This window comes from Ochotona princeps, chromosome 1 (genome assembly GCF_030435755.1).
Source record: "Ochotona princeps isolate mOchPri1 chromosome 1, mOchPri1.hap1, whole genome shotgun sequence".
NCBI lineage: Eukaryota > Metazoa > Chordata > Mammalia > Lagomorpha > Ochotonidae > Ochotona > Ochotona princeps.
The window spans coordinates 21,302,498-21,318,003 of NC_080832.1; the positions used below are offsets into that span (position 1 = coordinate 21,302,498).

A 15,506-nucleotide genomic window follows, 5' to 3' on the forward strand; every position below is an offset into this window, starting at 1 on the left:
TAAAGTTTTGCTTTGTAACTTAATTATATGTAAACTCAAGGAGATTAATTCCAATTATTTAATATAATTCAATATCTAGTCTTTGTAAAATGGCCTCAATTTGTTGCAAACATTCCATTGATTTAATAGTTGCAATCTATTTTCAAGCAGCTCAGTGAGAAGTACTAACTCTTGAGTCTTATAGTAAATGCACTGGAAGAGGTGAAGAAGAAAGAATGTCGATTATCTCACATTATCTCTTACCCCTTTCTTCTAAGAGAACAAATACTTTAGGCTTAAGAAAGACATTTCCTATGCTCTTGTGCAAGTAAGATGGACTTGTAATCATGCAATGTAAGTGTTTTGGGCCATGTCTTTAACTGAAAAGAAATCTGTTCTTGCCTCCCTCTGTACCACTTCATGCTGAGGTAACTGCAGATGTGTTATAATAAGGCATCTACTGCCATGCCTAGAGGATAAGGATCCAACTGGAGATAAAAGCCTGGGGCCCAGATGATCTCATGACAAAGAGCTGGAGTGCCAATATTCAGCCCGTCCATTTTAAACTACTGTCATTTTCTATCTGCTACAACAGCTTTTCTGGTATCTTATTAAGCTAAAAAGTAAACTTAACAATATTAGGATTCAAGTTTTCTAACTAAATAAAACTTTCTGTTTCCAAAATCATAGGTAATCAAATATTGTGTGCATATTACCAACTACTGTTGGTTGGCTGTCACGCTATCTTAGAGTCTGGTGATTCACTGATATACTTGAGAATACACCCTGAAGAGCAGCAAAGTAGAGTTCGCAGAGGTCTGATTCCAGCCAAACTTTTATCTGATTTTTCCTTTGCTACTCCCCAACAGTGAAGATGTGTTTAATGTATTACAACTACAAGGACACTTAAAAATCTGTAAAATGGGGGAGATAAGTTAATCAGGCCATAGATATCAAATAATCAAATAAATGAACACAAGGCTTGGTACAGTGCCCCCCCCCCCCCCATTTATCCACAATTTCAGCTACCCACAGTCAATTGTGGTCTAAAATTTTTTAAAGGAAAATTCTACAAACAAACAAACAATTCATATGTTTTGAAGTGCACGCTGTTCTGAGTAGTGTCAGGAAATTTGCATTGCCTTGATGTATCCCTCTCAGGACATGAGTGATATATTTATCCAGCAAGCAAATCACCCTGTATATGCTACCTGCACATCAACTATTTGGCAGTCCTTTCAGTTACCAGAACTACTGCCCGTGATTATTATAGGGCTTGTACTCAGCAGCTTTTACTTAACAATTGCCCATAAGGACAGCAGTAGTCAGGCAAGCAATTGGGATATGCCGAAGAGAAGCTATGAAGTGCTTCTTCCACATGAAAAGGTGATAAGACAATCAAATATTTTAGAAAGATCAAACTCGTGTATCTTTCATAACATCATATTTTAATAATTGCTCCATTTTCTTATTATTAGTGTCTTATCACATGTAATTTGTAAATTAAACTTGCTAAAATATACATATGTATTGGCAGCATACATAGTGTGAGATATTATTGGTTCTTTCTGGCAACCAAACCTTGGAATGTATCCCACACGGACAGGGAGGACTGCTGTGTACAGTAGTGTTCAGAAAAGGCTAACTCCCTTTCTTTTTACCCTCTGCACACAAGTCACAGGGCCCAACATTTGCAGCTAGTTATCCTTGCTATAGCCACTCAGATCTTTGGGACTGTTCCAAAGAGTTATGAGAAACTGATCAGGAAATTCTTGGGTTTACAAAGCTAATTTCTTTTTAAAGACTGTGAAAGAAGCTATCAGAGATGCCTGTGGATGAAGAACACAGGCTTTCTTCCAAGGATTATATGGCTCATTTAGAGAAGCTTCAACATGCAATATACTCATTAGGTTAACAAGCTGACACAGCATGCAACCATCAGAATTCAGAGGGTTTATGTCCATTGCATAACAAAAGACATCCCTGACCTAAAGCAAGGTTCTGTTCCATGCAGTTCCTCTGGGATCAGGACTGGCAGCTGCCCACCAGTTTTGTTAACAAGGAATGAAAGGACTAACTGGGAAGCATTTATGGGTGAATCTACAAGGTACTTGAGAATGCCTCATGTTAGATTCATGATTCTTATGGCAAGACCTAGGTAGAAAGGATGTGGGGCAATGTAGTGCACTCAGATAAGCATGGAGATGAAAGGGACTGAGTGCAGTAGTCACCACTTATCTGCAAAATCCCTGTAGTCTGAAAACATGAGATGGAATGTTCTAGAAATAAAGAATTCCTAAGTTTGATCTATGTGCTGTTCTGAAAAACATGATGAAATCCCGAATCTGTAATTCCTTCCTGCTTGGTTTGTGAATCATTTCATTGTCCTGGATGTCTACACAGTAACATGACCCACCTGCTAGTCACTTAGCAGCCATCTTCGTTAACATACTGACTGTCACAGTGTCACAGTGCTTTCCTTCAAGTCATCTTTTCTTTAATTACCAATGGCACCAAAGGAGCAGCAATATCAGTATGCTGAAGAGAAGCACTAGAGTGCTTCCTTCAAATGACAAGGTCAAAGTACAATATTTAATAAAACAGAAACACATCCACATAAAATTACAATGAAGTTATAATTATTTTATTCTATTGTTATTTTTATTCATTTCTTACTGCGCCGAATTTATAAACTTCATCATAGATACGTATGCAAAGGGAAAAAAAAGCATTCACTGGCCTAGTACTATCAGTAGTTTCAGTATGCACTTGGGGTCCACAAGAGCTAACAGGGAACAACTGCAAAGATAATTTTTGTAAGAATTAATTAAAAAGTGATTTCAGTAAGCAATAAATACTTGCAAAGTATTAATGCCAAAAAAAAATCAAAATTATTTTGGTCAGAAAAAGATTCACGCCGTGAATTACTTTCCTACAGGGGAAAATAGAAACTTTTGTTTAGGGAAACATTTGAACTTTTAGGGGATCCTCAAGAGTTATTAGGTTCAAGTTGTCTTTTCCTAAACAATGATGTCTTAGTTACAGGACCAACATCACAGCGGTGGCCCAAAACCACACACAACCTCATCACAGCCATTGTCCAAGCAATATGAACACATGGTGAAACTCACTGAGAGGCCAGACGATTATGTTTCATTATAATGATATTTCCAGAAATAAAGGGAATTACACATTAATAAAGCAATGAAACTATGCAGGTAACCATGACGACTGCTACAAACTCAATAACATTTTATGCTCCTGAAAAAATTTTTCTTTCATGCCTTTATTGACAGTAAGATCAAAGAAATTACGAGCAAGACATGCAGAGCATTTATGCTTCATCTGTCTGTTTGTGCTTCCAAGGACATTGTGGGCATGCCTGGAGCATTACAGCAGCAGTGTCACAGTAACCCCTGACAATATCCCTCCTGGTTCTTCCACTGCAGTGGAAAAAGCAGTCAAAGCCTGCAGCTGAGTCCAATGCTTATACTTACTTTCTAGAAAACATGTATTACCTTCTTTTAAAAAAACATGTATTTAATACTTTGTGAAAGAGATAGATGGAGAGGTGAGAAAGAGGAAGAGGGCAAGGGAGGCAGAGATACACACAGAGAGGTCCTCCAACTGCTGATTCACTCTACTGATGACCAGAAAAACCAGGACAGGGCCAGGCAGAGGCCAGGAGCCAGGTACTCTGTCCTCGTGTTCTACACAAGTGCAGATGGCTAAGCACTACAGCTGTTTCCTACTGCTTTCCCAGGCGTGTGAGCAGGGATTTGGGTCAGAAGCAGAGCATCGGGGAGTTGAGCCAGTTCTCTAATATGAGATGCTGGCATCAAAAGCTGTTGCTACACAACAGCAGCCTCAAGTCTAGTGCTTTTCCATGCATCTGTTCAGAGGACTATTTCTCCGACTTGTGTCTCTTTCACTTGTTTTCTAAAGCACATTTCTCTTTTTGGATCATCACAAAACAAATGGCTTATCTCTAACAGCATGTCCAGGAGAATTTCTGCAGGCTCTTAACCACCTAAGTCAGATTTCCAGAAATTTAAAAAGACGTATAATCTAAGTCACACAGCCGGCCTTCCAATTTATCCAATCACCGGGGATTTTTCTTTTGTTGCTTCTGATATGCAACAAAAGGGCACCAGTAGAGTGTTTATTTTAGACTTCCTCCTCACTTCCTGGAAATGTAAAAAACAAGCCATTGCTTTTTATCATTTTTCTGAACATTCTCCTATGATTTGATGCATTTCTTTATAGATTAATCTTCAGGTCCACAAAAAAATGTTATCCTGGATGACAGCAAATTAAATAGCAGAAAGAGCAGCAAAGGCCATCTTCATGTCCCTGGGCAAAGTTCTGACCCTGCTAAATGAGTGTACAGGCCAGAAGCAACACCCCTTTCACTGGGAGCAAACCGAGGGCCACCAGGAGGTAAGACTGTAAGGGAAAATTATCCCTTGAATCTTGTTAGTCAATATGTCCTTGTTTCTGGACCAAGTGAAAGACACAGCACAGTCTTTCTTCATCTAAAACACCATCACATTGGTGAGATTTCTACTTGCTTCCTGCTTTCCTAGCAAGTTCTCCTTTTCCTCTGGTTCCATCCCTTGAATCATTTTGCCTCTCAAGAAGACCTGTGCCTATCTCTGTCCTTGTCTGCTCTGACCTCTGTGTGGCCCCAGATACTGCTGAGCCTGCCTTCTGGAACAGCCTTTCTTTATGGCATGCTCAGTGGCCTTCTCCCCCAAATATTCTCCATGCCCTGGCATCAGCATCCCATTTTCCCTTCATGGGTCCTCCTCCATGATGTCTTACAATCTTGTGATCCTACAGTCTTACAATTATGATCTTACAATCACAATGCCTGGGTCTTGTCTTGAGAATTGGGTCTCAGCTTTCTTCTATTTCTTACTGTATCACTGTTGTCTTGTCCATTCATCCTCTCCACCCTGGAAGAGCATGTTTTCTAAAATGCTCCTCTGATTCCATCACTGATCCTATTTAAAACTTTTCAACTAACTCCCTATGCCAGTAGAATGAGGTGGGGTCTCCTTGTCCAGGCCTGAGCCTGGGTGATGGCAGCGGCTGTAGCTCTCCAGGCATTGCTACGGCAGGTGAAGTCACATGCTATGCAGTTTGAGAAGCAGACTGCTCTTCCTGCCTCTGCACCTGCTGCTCCTGAGCCACAGCACCCTTTCCTTTCCCACTTCTCTAATGTATATGCCCAATCATCTGACTCATGCATAACTTTATTGCACTTCTTGGTTTCTAAAAGATTAAGTCTTAGTTTTGGTAATGGAGGATTCTTCTAGATGTGAGTTCCTGTTTATTCCGCTCAGGACACCTCCAGGATGCCTCCTCCCTTCCTTCCATGTCCAGACATATTCAATTATTTTGAATTCTGTAAACTAAGCAAGAACTGAAATAGTTCCACAAACCATTGTATGGACTCTGCATTTCGAATTTCAACTTCTTAAAACTGGTTACCACGAGTGGACCTTAAAGTTAGTGATTAAGATGGCTGCCACCCACACTGAGTTTCAGAGTCTGAGCCTTAGCTCTTTTCAAAATTCCAGGTTCCTGTCAACACACACCCAGGGAGGTACCAGTGATGGTTTAAGGTTGGGTTCCTGCCACTCCCCTGAGAGATATGGACTATGTTCCCAGCCCCCACTGTCAGGCTGAACCAGCTCCAGCATTTGGGAAGCAAACCCATGAATAAGAACTCACCATGTGCGCACACGCGTGTGTGTGTGTATGTGTGTGTGTGTGTGCGCGTGCGTGCCTCTCAAATAAACTAAATATAAATAAATAATTAGTAATCAATAGAAATAAGTAGGCAATTATAAATTAAACATAGATAAATTAAACTTAGACAAACAAAGCTGGTCTCTGGAACTCTTGAGTTCTGCATCCTTCCTAATAGCTTAATCTCTGTCCCCATTCTTCGATTGGTCATTCTCTCCCAAGAGCAGCAATGAATGCCAGCACCCAAAGTAGTTCCTTATACCAAGCTATTGAAAACATCTCCTTTGAGCAAATTTCCATCAATGGGATCATATCTTAACTATACCTGCTCCTCAGTCTGTATGATGACACTGCTTATAGTAGAGCTGTTTATTCTACCCTGCTTTGCATGTCAGAGAGAAGCCTGTTTTGTTGCCATTCTGTTCTAGAAAGTTACAGGGGCCCAGACAGATTTTGGGTGCTGCTTCTGGGGTGGGTGATGACAGAGACCATACTGGGTCTACCTTCCAAGAGCTGGCAGGATCAAGTACAAGTTTTCCAGGAATGCTGGGCTTATAGCACTCTAATTCCATATCTTACCAAACAAAGGTGAGTTTAGCAGGATAATGAAGATTCAGAGTTTTCTATCCTCACATCTAACTATACAACTTGAGATTATCTAAATAAGCATGAGCCTTATCCAAATTCATGACAAAGTTATGGTCGTATGATATCAGAGTAGCCATTTGAACATGGCTTTTTCCTCTTTGTGGACAACAGATATCTTCCTTCCTTCCTACATGAAACAGTGATGCTCACAGTCTGTTATTCTAACCCAGTGTGAGTATGCTGCTTTTCATGACCGGCTCAAGGCAGACACAAGCCAACAAAGATCCAAAGAGTGACAGTTATTGCTCCTCAAATGTCAGCATGGAGTATTCCAAGGAGCCCAAGATCCTTCCATCAAATCTATTTTCCTTCTAACACCATCATAACACCTTTGGAAAGTTCAACAACTGATTCAACAATTTATTGTCTCAATGTTCTTTATACCTACAATTTTCAAATACATAGTCTATTTCGTATCACTCCAAATGTGTAATAATTCAGCTTCAAAGCATAACAAAGAAAGGTTCTGAGCTAGCCTCAAAAATTAAGGACCACTTCCATGACAAACATTTTCTGGGTAAGCAGGTTTCTAATTCCAAATAACTTGCCCATGATGGAACTTCGGAAACCCAAACTCACTTGTGCTGTAGAGCTGTCCAAAATACACTAGTACGATACAACAAAAACTTCACCTTTACAATGTCACCTCAGGTTTTTTTTTAGATGACTGCTTAGGGGCAAGCATTTGGTTCAACAGTGAAGCTGCCACTTGGGACCTCTGCATTCCACACTCGAGAGCCTATGCCTGAGTCCTGGCTCTGCTTCCACTTGCAGCTTCCTGCTAAAGCACACCTGGGAAACAGTCAGGTTCCTGCCAAGCATGTGGCTCCATACTCCTGGCTTCAGCCTGAGCCAACCCTAGCTGTTGCTAGCATTTGGGAAGGAACCAACAAATGACAGACCTCTGTGTTTTTCTCTCTGTGTGTTTCTCTGTCTCTGTCTCTCTTTGTCTCTCTGTATCTCCGTCTGTCTCTCTCTCTCTCTCTCTCTCTCTCTCTCACACACATACACACACAGACATACGTTTTAAAATGTTTCTAAGTCACCTAAACTCAAATGCTTTGTGCCTTTCCTTACTGCCTGCCTGACTTCCTCTGCCCTCCCTTCCTTGTTTCTCATGCTTCCCACCCTTCTGTTTCTTTCCTATATTTCCCAAACACTATTTCCGAGAATCCTCAATATCCAACCTTCATCTGCCATGGAAGCTCCCAAAAATGTGTTAAAGTCACTACTCACCTCACTGCGACCCTTCTTATAGGGTTTATGCAAAAGTAACGGAATGCAAGCAAATAAAATAAAACTTTACAAATCCCACTGACAAGTAAAAACCCTTTCTGTAGGAAACAGAGTTACATAAAGGATTTGTGTTTTGTTTCCTGTATCTCAGAGGAGACCCATATCCTCTGTTAACTGCAGGTCCTAATTAGTTACAGACCACTGAGCCCCATAAACATTTTCAAGGATTACTGATAACTGACACATGCATTATGCTTTTTAATATTTTAATAGATGGTAATATTAATTCGTTTTTCCAAGAATCTTGACCTAGTGCCAGTATTTTATTCCAGTAGGAACCAATTCACAAATACCACCTCATAACCAACCCATAAGAGTTAAGTTTGCCTGCTTACACACATTTACGTGGGTTTGTCTCGCTGCCATAACCTCCATTCAACTTAGTTCCAGGCATCATCAGGCTGGCTTACTTCTTTGTATTCTTTCCCCAACCAGTTTCTTTGAATGCCAAGGTGCCTGAGAGACCAATGAATTCAAAGATCTTATGTCTGGCTTCCAATCATGTAAAGCAGCATTAAAAAACGCTCCTTTGGGATGGATGTGTGGGTCCAGATAGTGTGTAGGTCCTCTCCTAGACTGAATGAATTAGAACAGCTGAGCATGTGGCCCAGGCCAGCCAGGGCTGACCACTGCTAATGAAACTTTAATGGTAAGAATGTGGAGAGGCATCATCTGGCCTCTACAGAGGGGACTGGCTTTTAAAGAAAGAGATTTTCAGTGGTGGCCAGACTTCTTTCAACCCTGTATGCTAGTACGAATATGCATGAAGATGGTATGGAACCTCTTGGAGAGAATGTACACAAATGAGAAGCTCTGAAAGCAAAGGAAGCAAAGTCCTGGGATGCTATGGGAATAGGTTCAGAAAGCCCTAACCCACAGTTACAGAAGGAAAGAACTCCACCAGGGTACAGAATGAAATTTCTCACTGGAAAATATTTATAATTCATATACATCCACATAAATAATCCTACAGTATTCTAAAATATCAGGACAGTGAGATTCTGAAGATAGCCTAAAAGTAAAGATGTTATCTGGTTATACCGAAGCTCTCTCTCTCTCCTATCTAAACATGGTGACTGAAGAGATGAAAGAAAATCATCAAGGGGAGAAAGGCCGTGTGCAGGTAGAGAACAGTGGGCAGCAGGGAAACAAACTGTCTCCGGCAATCAAAGCCCAGTGGTCTGGGTCTTCTCTAACCCTCCTCGTGGTCCCTGTCATTTCTGATTCATGATATTAGATATACTACCAAGATCCATAGGGTTGGTGCTCTCTGTTGCACTTTCATTTCCTTATCACATCCTGTTTGTGCTTCCTCAAATTCTTCTGTTGTAATCCTAACCCCCAAGCTGATGCCAGTAGGGAGTGGATCCTGTGGAAGTGATTGAGTCATGAGGGTGGAGCTCTCAAGAACGGAATTAGTGCCCTGATAACTAATCAGGGATGCTCAGACTCTGCAGCCTCTGAGGACACGAAGATTATTCAGCCCTCACGTAAAAGATGGCCCTCACCGGAACCTGACCATGCTGCTATGCTGGCAACTCCCCAGCCCATACAATTATGAGGATTAACTGTATATTATTTGCAGGCCACTGAGTTTGTAGGTGTTTGTTATAGAAGCTTGAATAGACTGAGATATTCCTGTCTTAGTTAAGAAACTGAGTAACATATTAGAAAATAAACTAAAAATCAGTTCCATTAATACCAGAGGGCTCTAAAGTTGGAATGAAAAGTGAGAGAAACTTGCTCTCCAATTAAAACATTTAAAAGTGGGTTTAAAAAAAGATTTATTTTTGTTTAAAAAGCAGATTTAGTGACAGAAGGAAAGACAGAGAGAAAGATCTTCAATCTGTTGGTTCATTCACCAAATGGTTGCAATGGCTGGAGCCATGCTGATCTGAAGCAAGGTGCCAGGAACTTCTTTCAGGTCTCCTACGTGGATGCAAGGACCCAAGGCTTTGGGACATCCTCTGCTGCTTTCCCAGGTCACAAGCAGGGAGCTGGATCAGCAGTAGAGCAGCCAGGACACAAACCAGTGCCCATATGGGATGTCAGCACTTGGAGCAGGAGGATTAGCTAGTTGAGCCAATGCACTGGACCCATTAAAAGTGTTTTTAAAATGTAAGGTATTGCAATTTAAAGAAAATCACCTCCAAGACAGACTAATAAGATAATAAAATCTACTTCCTGTGCTAGAACTTGTCAGGCAAACTTATAAAACACAGGTGAGTAGGGGGAAAAGCTCAACAGTAAATAATTCATATGACCCTTAGGAAAAGCTACTGAAAAATCACAACTGGCTTCAATTAATCACTGCATGCAAACACTGTTGTGGCACACATATTATTGGTTTCATTCTAAGTTATGATACAAAATGTGAACACTTGTGCAGACAACTATAATCTATAATTTTGACTTACACTTGAGTTGCCTGTATGATTTACCTAACTTGACAAAATGTTTTCATTTTAGGGATTCCCATTTAAACTCACAGAAATATCATATTGCTCACTAAAAATTTCAGAAGTAAAAACCAGTATTCCGGGAAGTTGCTGTTGACAGCATGTTTCCCTGATCCTGCAGATGTATATTTTTCAGAATTATTTGATGAAGATGATCAGAATTTAAAAATAAGGGTGGGTGGAAGCCTTTGACAGTCTCCTTAGAGAACTCCAGAGGGTAATGGTCCTCTTATTTCTTTTCCTTTTTTCTTCAATGCAGAATCTGATTCTCTAGACAGCTCACTTAAGATAACATAGAAGTTCTTCCCCAATGCTCTTTTGCTATTCTATCTTTTCTGTCCCCAAACTGGATAGTCTCCACCTCACTGGAGCTGTGGAATCACCGTCACAGCAAGGGAAGCAGCGAGGACCTTCCAAGTCACTGAACCTGACTTCACAGACAGTGAGAGCACAGATTCTGAGATGTCAGTCAGCTCACCAGCATTGAGAAGCCAGTCAGGTGACATCAGACACCAATAGACATCAGTGAAACTGCAGAACCGCTTAGGAGCAACAGGAATCGGCATCAATTTATGAGCTTAAACAATGACAACAGTTCACTCTCTGGGTGTGCATGCTGAGAGAAAGAATTGCTCACTTCCTGGGCCCTAAATGTGATGAGCATGAATCGAATCAATTGACAATTTACAATGAGAGAGAGAGAGAGAGAGAGAGAGAGAGACTTCCTAGGACTCCTTTCCTCTATGCACTGCCCCCAGCACTGCCTCTTCAACTCTGCTTGCCACTCATCCTTCATTTTAAACTCCCAGATTCCTCAAAAGAAAAAGTATCCTTTGAACATTTCCCTTTTCTTCGTCAAATGTCTGGAAATAAACAAAAAATCAACAACATCAAATGCCAATTGTCTCCATTACCTAAACTTTCCAACCTGTTACTAAGTGCAGTTAATAAAATTGAGAACAAACATCCCTCCTCATGTATGCTAAAAAATTTACTGTAATCTTACACCAAAATAAAGGGACAGATTTTGACAAGGGTGCCAATGCCCTTCTCTAAATCACTTGTGAAATGGCGTTTCCTACAGGCCCATATTTCATGAACTTAGCAAGTCTCTACTCCAAGGTCATTTCCAAATGCTCTCTGTGTGCAGAGTAGCGTGGGGGAAACAGCACCAGCATGGCACCGGCTCAATCCTGTCGTCATGACAGGAGCAAGCTTGCTGCAGAACAGCCGCCTTGCTGCACATCAGAAGGGTGAGTGCGGAGTGTGCCAGGAAAACTGTATGACCCGAAGTGTTCCAGAAACGCAGGTCATAACATCTTTTAATTACCCACTCTCCTTACAGAAGGTTGATTTTCACATTTTTGCGTAAATGTCGCATATTCGTGCAGTGTGAAAAAGCAGGTTAAAAAGTGTGGTAAGTGAGTCTGTGCATATGTCTTCAATTGACTGTGGTGCTGAGTGCCAGACGTCAGCTAGGCCCATCACACTGTAGGTCTGTGTAGAAGCCTAACTTGGAGGAATGTAGTTGCTATAGCTGCAAATTAAACAAATAAATGAGACACCGTGGAATGCAGCAAAATATCTGTGGTCTGATTAGTTCACATTTGCCATATGTGTGAATATGAGCAAATTCTGGGTGTAAAGCCCTTTCCAGTAGGTGCAACTGAAGAAAATGCTTTTAAAAAATAAAGAAGCTTTGAATTACTGATTCAAGGATAAATATCTTACATTTTATATACACTTTTTAAAGAGTCTCATTCACTTTTATAGTTAGGAGTATCTGCAAATTCAGTGTTGCTAAAAATACAAGATTTCTACCAGGCCATTTTTCCCCTTGAGGCTTTTGAGTTTGCCACTAATTTGCTATTTGTTATTTGACAATAAGATCAGATGGTTAGCTGTAGGAAGACTTGTTTTGTTGTATTTTCTTGCACAAGGCTGATGTTTATTAGGCCTGCTGCGTGGATGGCACCATGTGGTTGGTACCGTGTGATGTGCCTCCATGGTCAACCCCAAAAATTCCTACAACAAGCTACATTTCCCTCTCATGGAGAAAGTTAAGATGAATTGGAGTTAAGAACTCTGTTCTCCTGAACCTCTTCAATCATTTACACTAGGCTGTATTCACAGAACAAGACAACCAGGTCTGTATCGATTTAGTGGGACCTACAGAAAGTTAACCTGGAAGAAAACAAGTGGAATAAAACAGGCACTGTGTATGCAGTGATGGTAGCCACACAGGAAGGCAAAGGAGCGTTTGCTCCCATCAGTCTTCCAAGGCTGACACGGAGTCAGTCTTTCTACGCGAGACAGCAGCAACAAGAGCAGCTAACAACAGATTGCTAGCTCTGTCACCAAATCAAACGAACTCCCGTATTTGATAAGGACGAAAGGGGCTGAATTTTAGAAAAACAATCCCACCACTCTCACCAAAAGGATTTTTTCTTACACCAAGGTTAGAACTAATATTAATGAGATCATTGTATGCAAGCTAATTCTCTGGATTCAAACACAGAGCTGGTTAAAAAACAGGAAAGAGAAATCATCCTTGCATAAATTAACAAGGAAAATAACTTATTTTTATCAACAATATAGAATTTATCCTAATGGGATATGGCTGAGGAAATATAATAATGCATGCTTAATGGTTTCTCTGTAATTAGTCATTACAAAGGCTCCAAGGAGAGGTCCAAAGGTCCAGAGAGGTCAGCTAGCTAGTGATCTACTTCCAACTTGGCCATTCATGAGATGTGTGAACTTGAACAATTTATTATGCTGTTCAGTGTAGGTCAGCAAACACAGTTAGCTTGAATGGAGAAAACTGATCCTAGATATAAGTTAACAAGCTTGACAAAGATGCTATAGGGTTCTAGCATGGATTACTAAATGGCTAGAGTATGAAACCCAGAAAATTAAGTGGTGATCATTTAGAACTAATTTAGGGTCACTTAATGAAAATTATCTTATTTCCTATCTAAACAATGCAGCCAGATGGGGAGATTAACAAAATGTGACAGAATTGTGCAATCAATGATTTATTCATGCATCCTTTAAAAAAATCCCATTCTCTAAGGGCTACTATGAGTCAAGCACTCAGGCACTGAGCCAGGTGATAGGAATACACAAAGGAAGCTAGGATCATTGGCCTTGCCCTCAGAGATCATGCAGTAAAAATCTGCAAACAAAGCACAGTGGATACTGAAGTCAGACGTACTCATTGGGGAAAGAGGTTCAAGCAAGGGACAGCCAAGAGACAGGTAACATACACCTGAGTAGGAGCTGCAAGGGAGTACATTGCATTCACAAGAATCAGCAAGGTTTTGACAGAAATATGAAGGCTTGGCATGTCTTCAGTTCTGGAGAGCAGATATAAGGGACAGCGTAGGTATGGCTGCCTGTGCTAACAACAGATTAGAAAGGGACAATACTGAAAACTTCACCTTGAGAAGAGGTCTACATGGGCTAAGGAAAGTTAGCCAAGACTTCAGTATACCTAAAGGAGCACACAGCCTGGGGACAAATTCAGGAGTTTATTTTTTAATGGGATTTTAATTTTTTGAAAACTTCATTTGAGAAACAGAGAGAGAGCAAGAGAGAAGACAAGGGATGGAGAGGGAGAACTAGCTGCCAGTTCACTCCCCAGGTGAGATGAGCGATGATGAGAGCCTGAACTAAAACAGAAATGACAGAGATTATATGGCTGGAACAGATTCAGCGATTGCTGTGGAGTTATAACTGATGGCCCTTGTCATCTAACCATGGAGGGAAACATCTTGCCAATCCTTAAGAGGAACAGGGAGACTCAGAAGAACAGTAAACGCTGTGAGTTTTTATCAAGGTTTTTATCTCAAGGCCCTCATGTCAATACAGAGGATGATGCCCCACAGGGAGCTGGAGCAGAAAGTACAGACTGGAGAATGGCCCCTTTGATGCACATCACGGGATGAAGTAACTGTCAAGAGAGACCCACTCAGAATAGAACAGTAGAAAAAATGGAGGTTCTTGCAGACTGGAAGAAAGGAGTGAGCCAGTGCGCAAGAGGAATTAAATAAGAGACTTGGTTCCACCTGAGAACCTTTCCTACACCTCAAGATCACTCCATGGTTGTGGTCAGCTGCTGAGGCTCCAACACAGGCAATACTCTGGTACTCCGGCAGGTAAGGACGCACAAGGTAGTTGAGAAGCTCGAGGTGCAGCATGGTATATGAACCACATGACTCTGGGAATCACAAGTCTAAGACTCAGGAATTCTGTGGTTCCATAATAGAAAATGCAGCTTCTATAGCTTCTCGGCCTTTTGGCTAAGATCAAGTGTAGAAAATGCAGTTTCTTTCCACTTCTACTTTCTTTGGCAGCAACACTGACATGTGCTGAGGCTATATAAGTAGGAACTTTCGCCAAGGAGTTTGGAGCTGTGGCTAATGGATCATTTATCTGTCTGTTGCAAAGAAGTAAAGCTAGGTCCTGGGACAACACCTGCCAGCCTGCCTCCACCCTCTCACTAAATATGATGGCCTAAGGGCAAATAAATGCAAAGCATATGAATTAAGTTTGCTTTGGAAGAGCTGCAGATTTAAGGATTAGGGAAGAAAATGCTTGAGTAACCACACTTTGGGTTTTGCTGACCCCAAAATATCTGAATGTAACTTACAGACCTTTTCATGAACTAGTCCTGGGCCTGCTCATCTTTTAACATAAAGCAAAAAAAAAAAAAGAGGAGAGTACAGTCCAAATAACTAGATTAGCTTTGAATTCTACCTTTGCATGGAAAATTAGCTCTACACACGGGTTTCTGTTGTCATAAATCTTCTTAACATATTGCTGTCAAGAGGGATGTTCAGTATACAGGTTAAAATACCCACACACCACATTGGAGTGCCTGGGTTCTATTTAGCTCACTTCAGCTTCCTGCTAATAGAGACCATGAAAGGAAGAAGTGATGATTTAAGTAACAGGGTCCCTGTGGCTCACATAGGAGATCTGGGTTAAACTCCTACTTCTGTAACCCAGCAGATGAGTATCTGTCTGTCTCTCTGTTTCTCTCTGCTCTTTCCCCCTCAATAAACACACATAATTAAAAAATGAGAAGAAGAAGGAGAAAGAAACAAGCATTGCCTGTCATTCTTCCAAACACTCAGATACAATAATACTGGTAATGAGCAGCATTTTTAGTATGTTGGATCTGAGCTATTATTTATCTGACTTTAGCTTCCAGGTGACCAGCAATGTATTCTCTGAACCCAAGGTCGGGCTCTTACAGTTGCAGCAAAATATATACAAAATAGGCCACCTGAGAGAGACAGCAGTGTTCTGCTGCAGGGCAGACAGGAGTAAAGAGGGCAGTGACTGGTCATTGAGGAAGGA

General features: G+C 41.0%; 1 protein-coding gene across 2 annotated transcripts in view; it reads right to left on the reverse strand.

Moving 5' to 3' along the window:
• The window catches only part of AIG1 (androgen induced 1), a 254,463-nt gene that overhangs the window by 135,090 nt on the left and 103,867 nt on the right, over window positions 1–15,506 (reverse strand). The window lies entirely within an intron of this gene.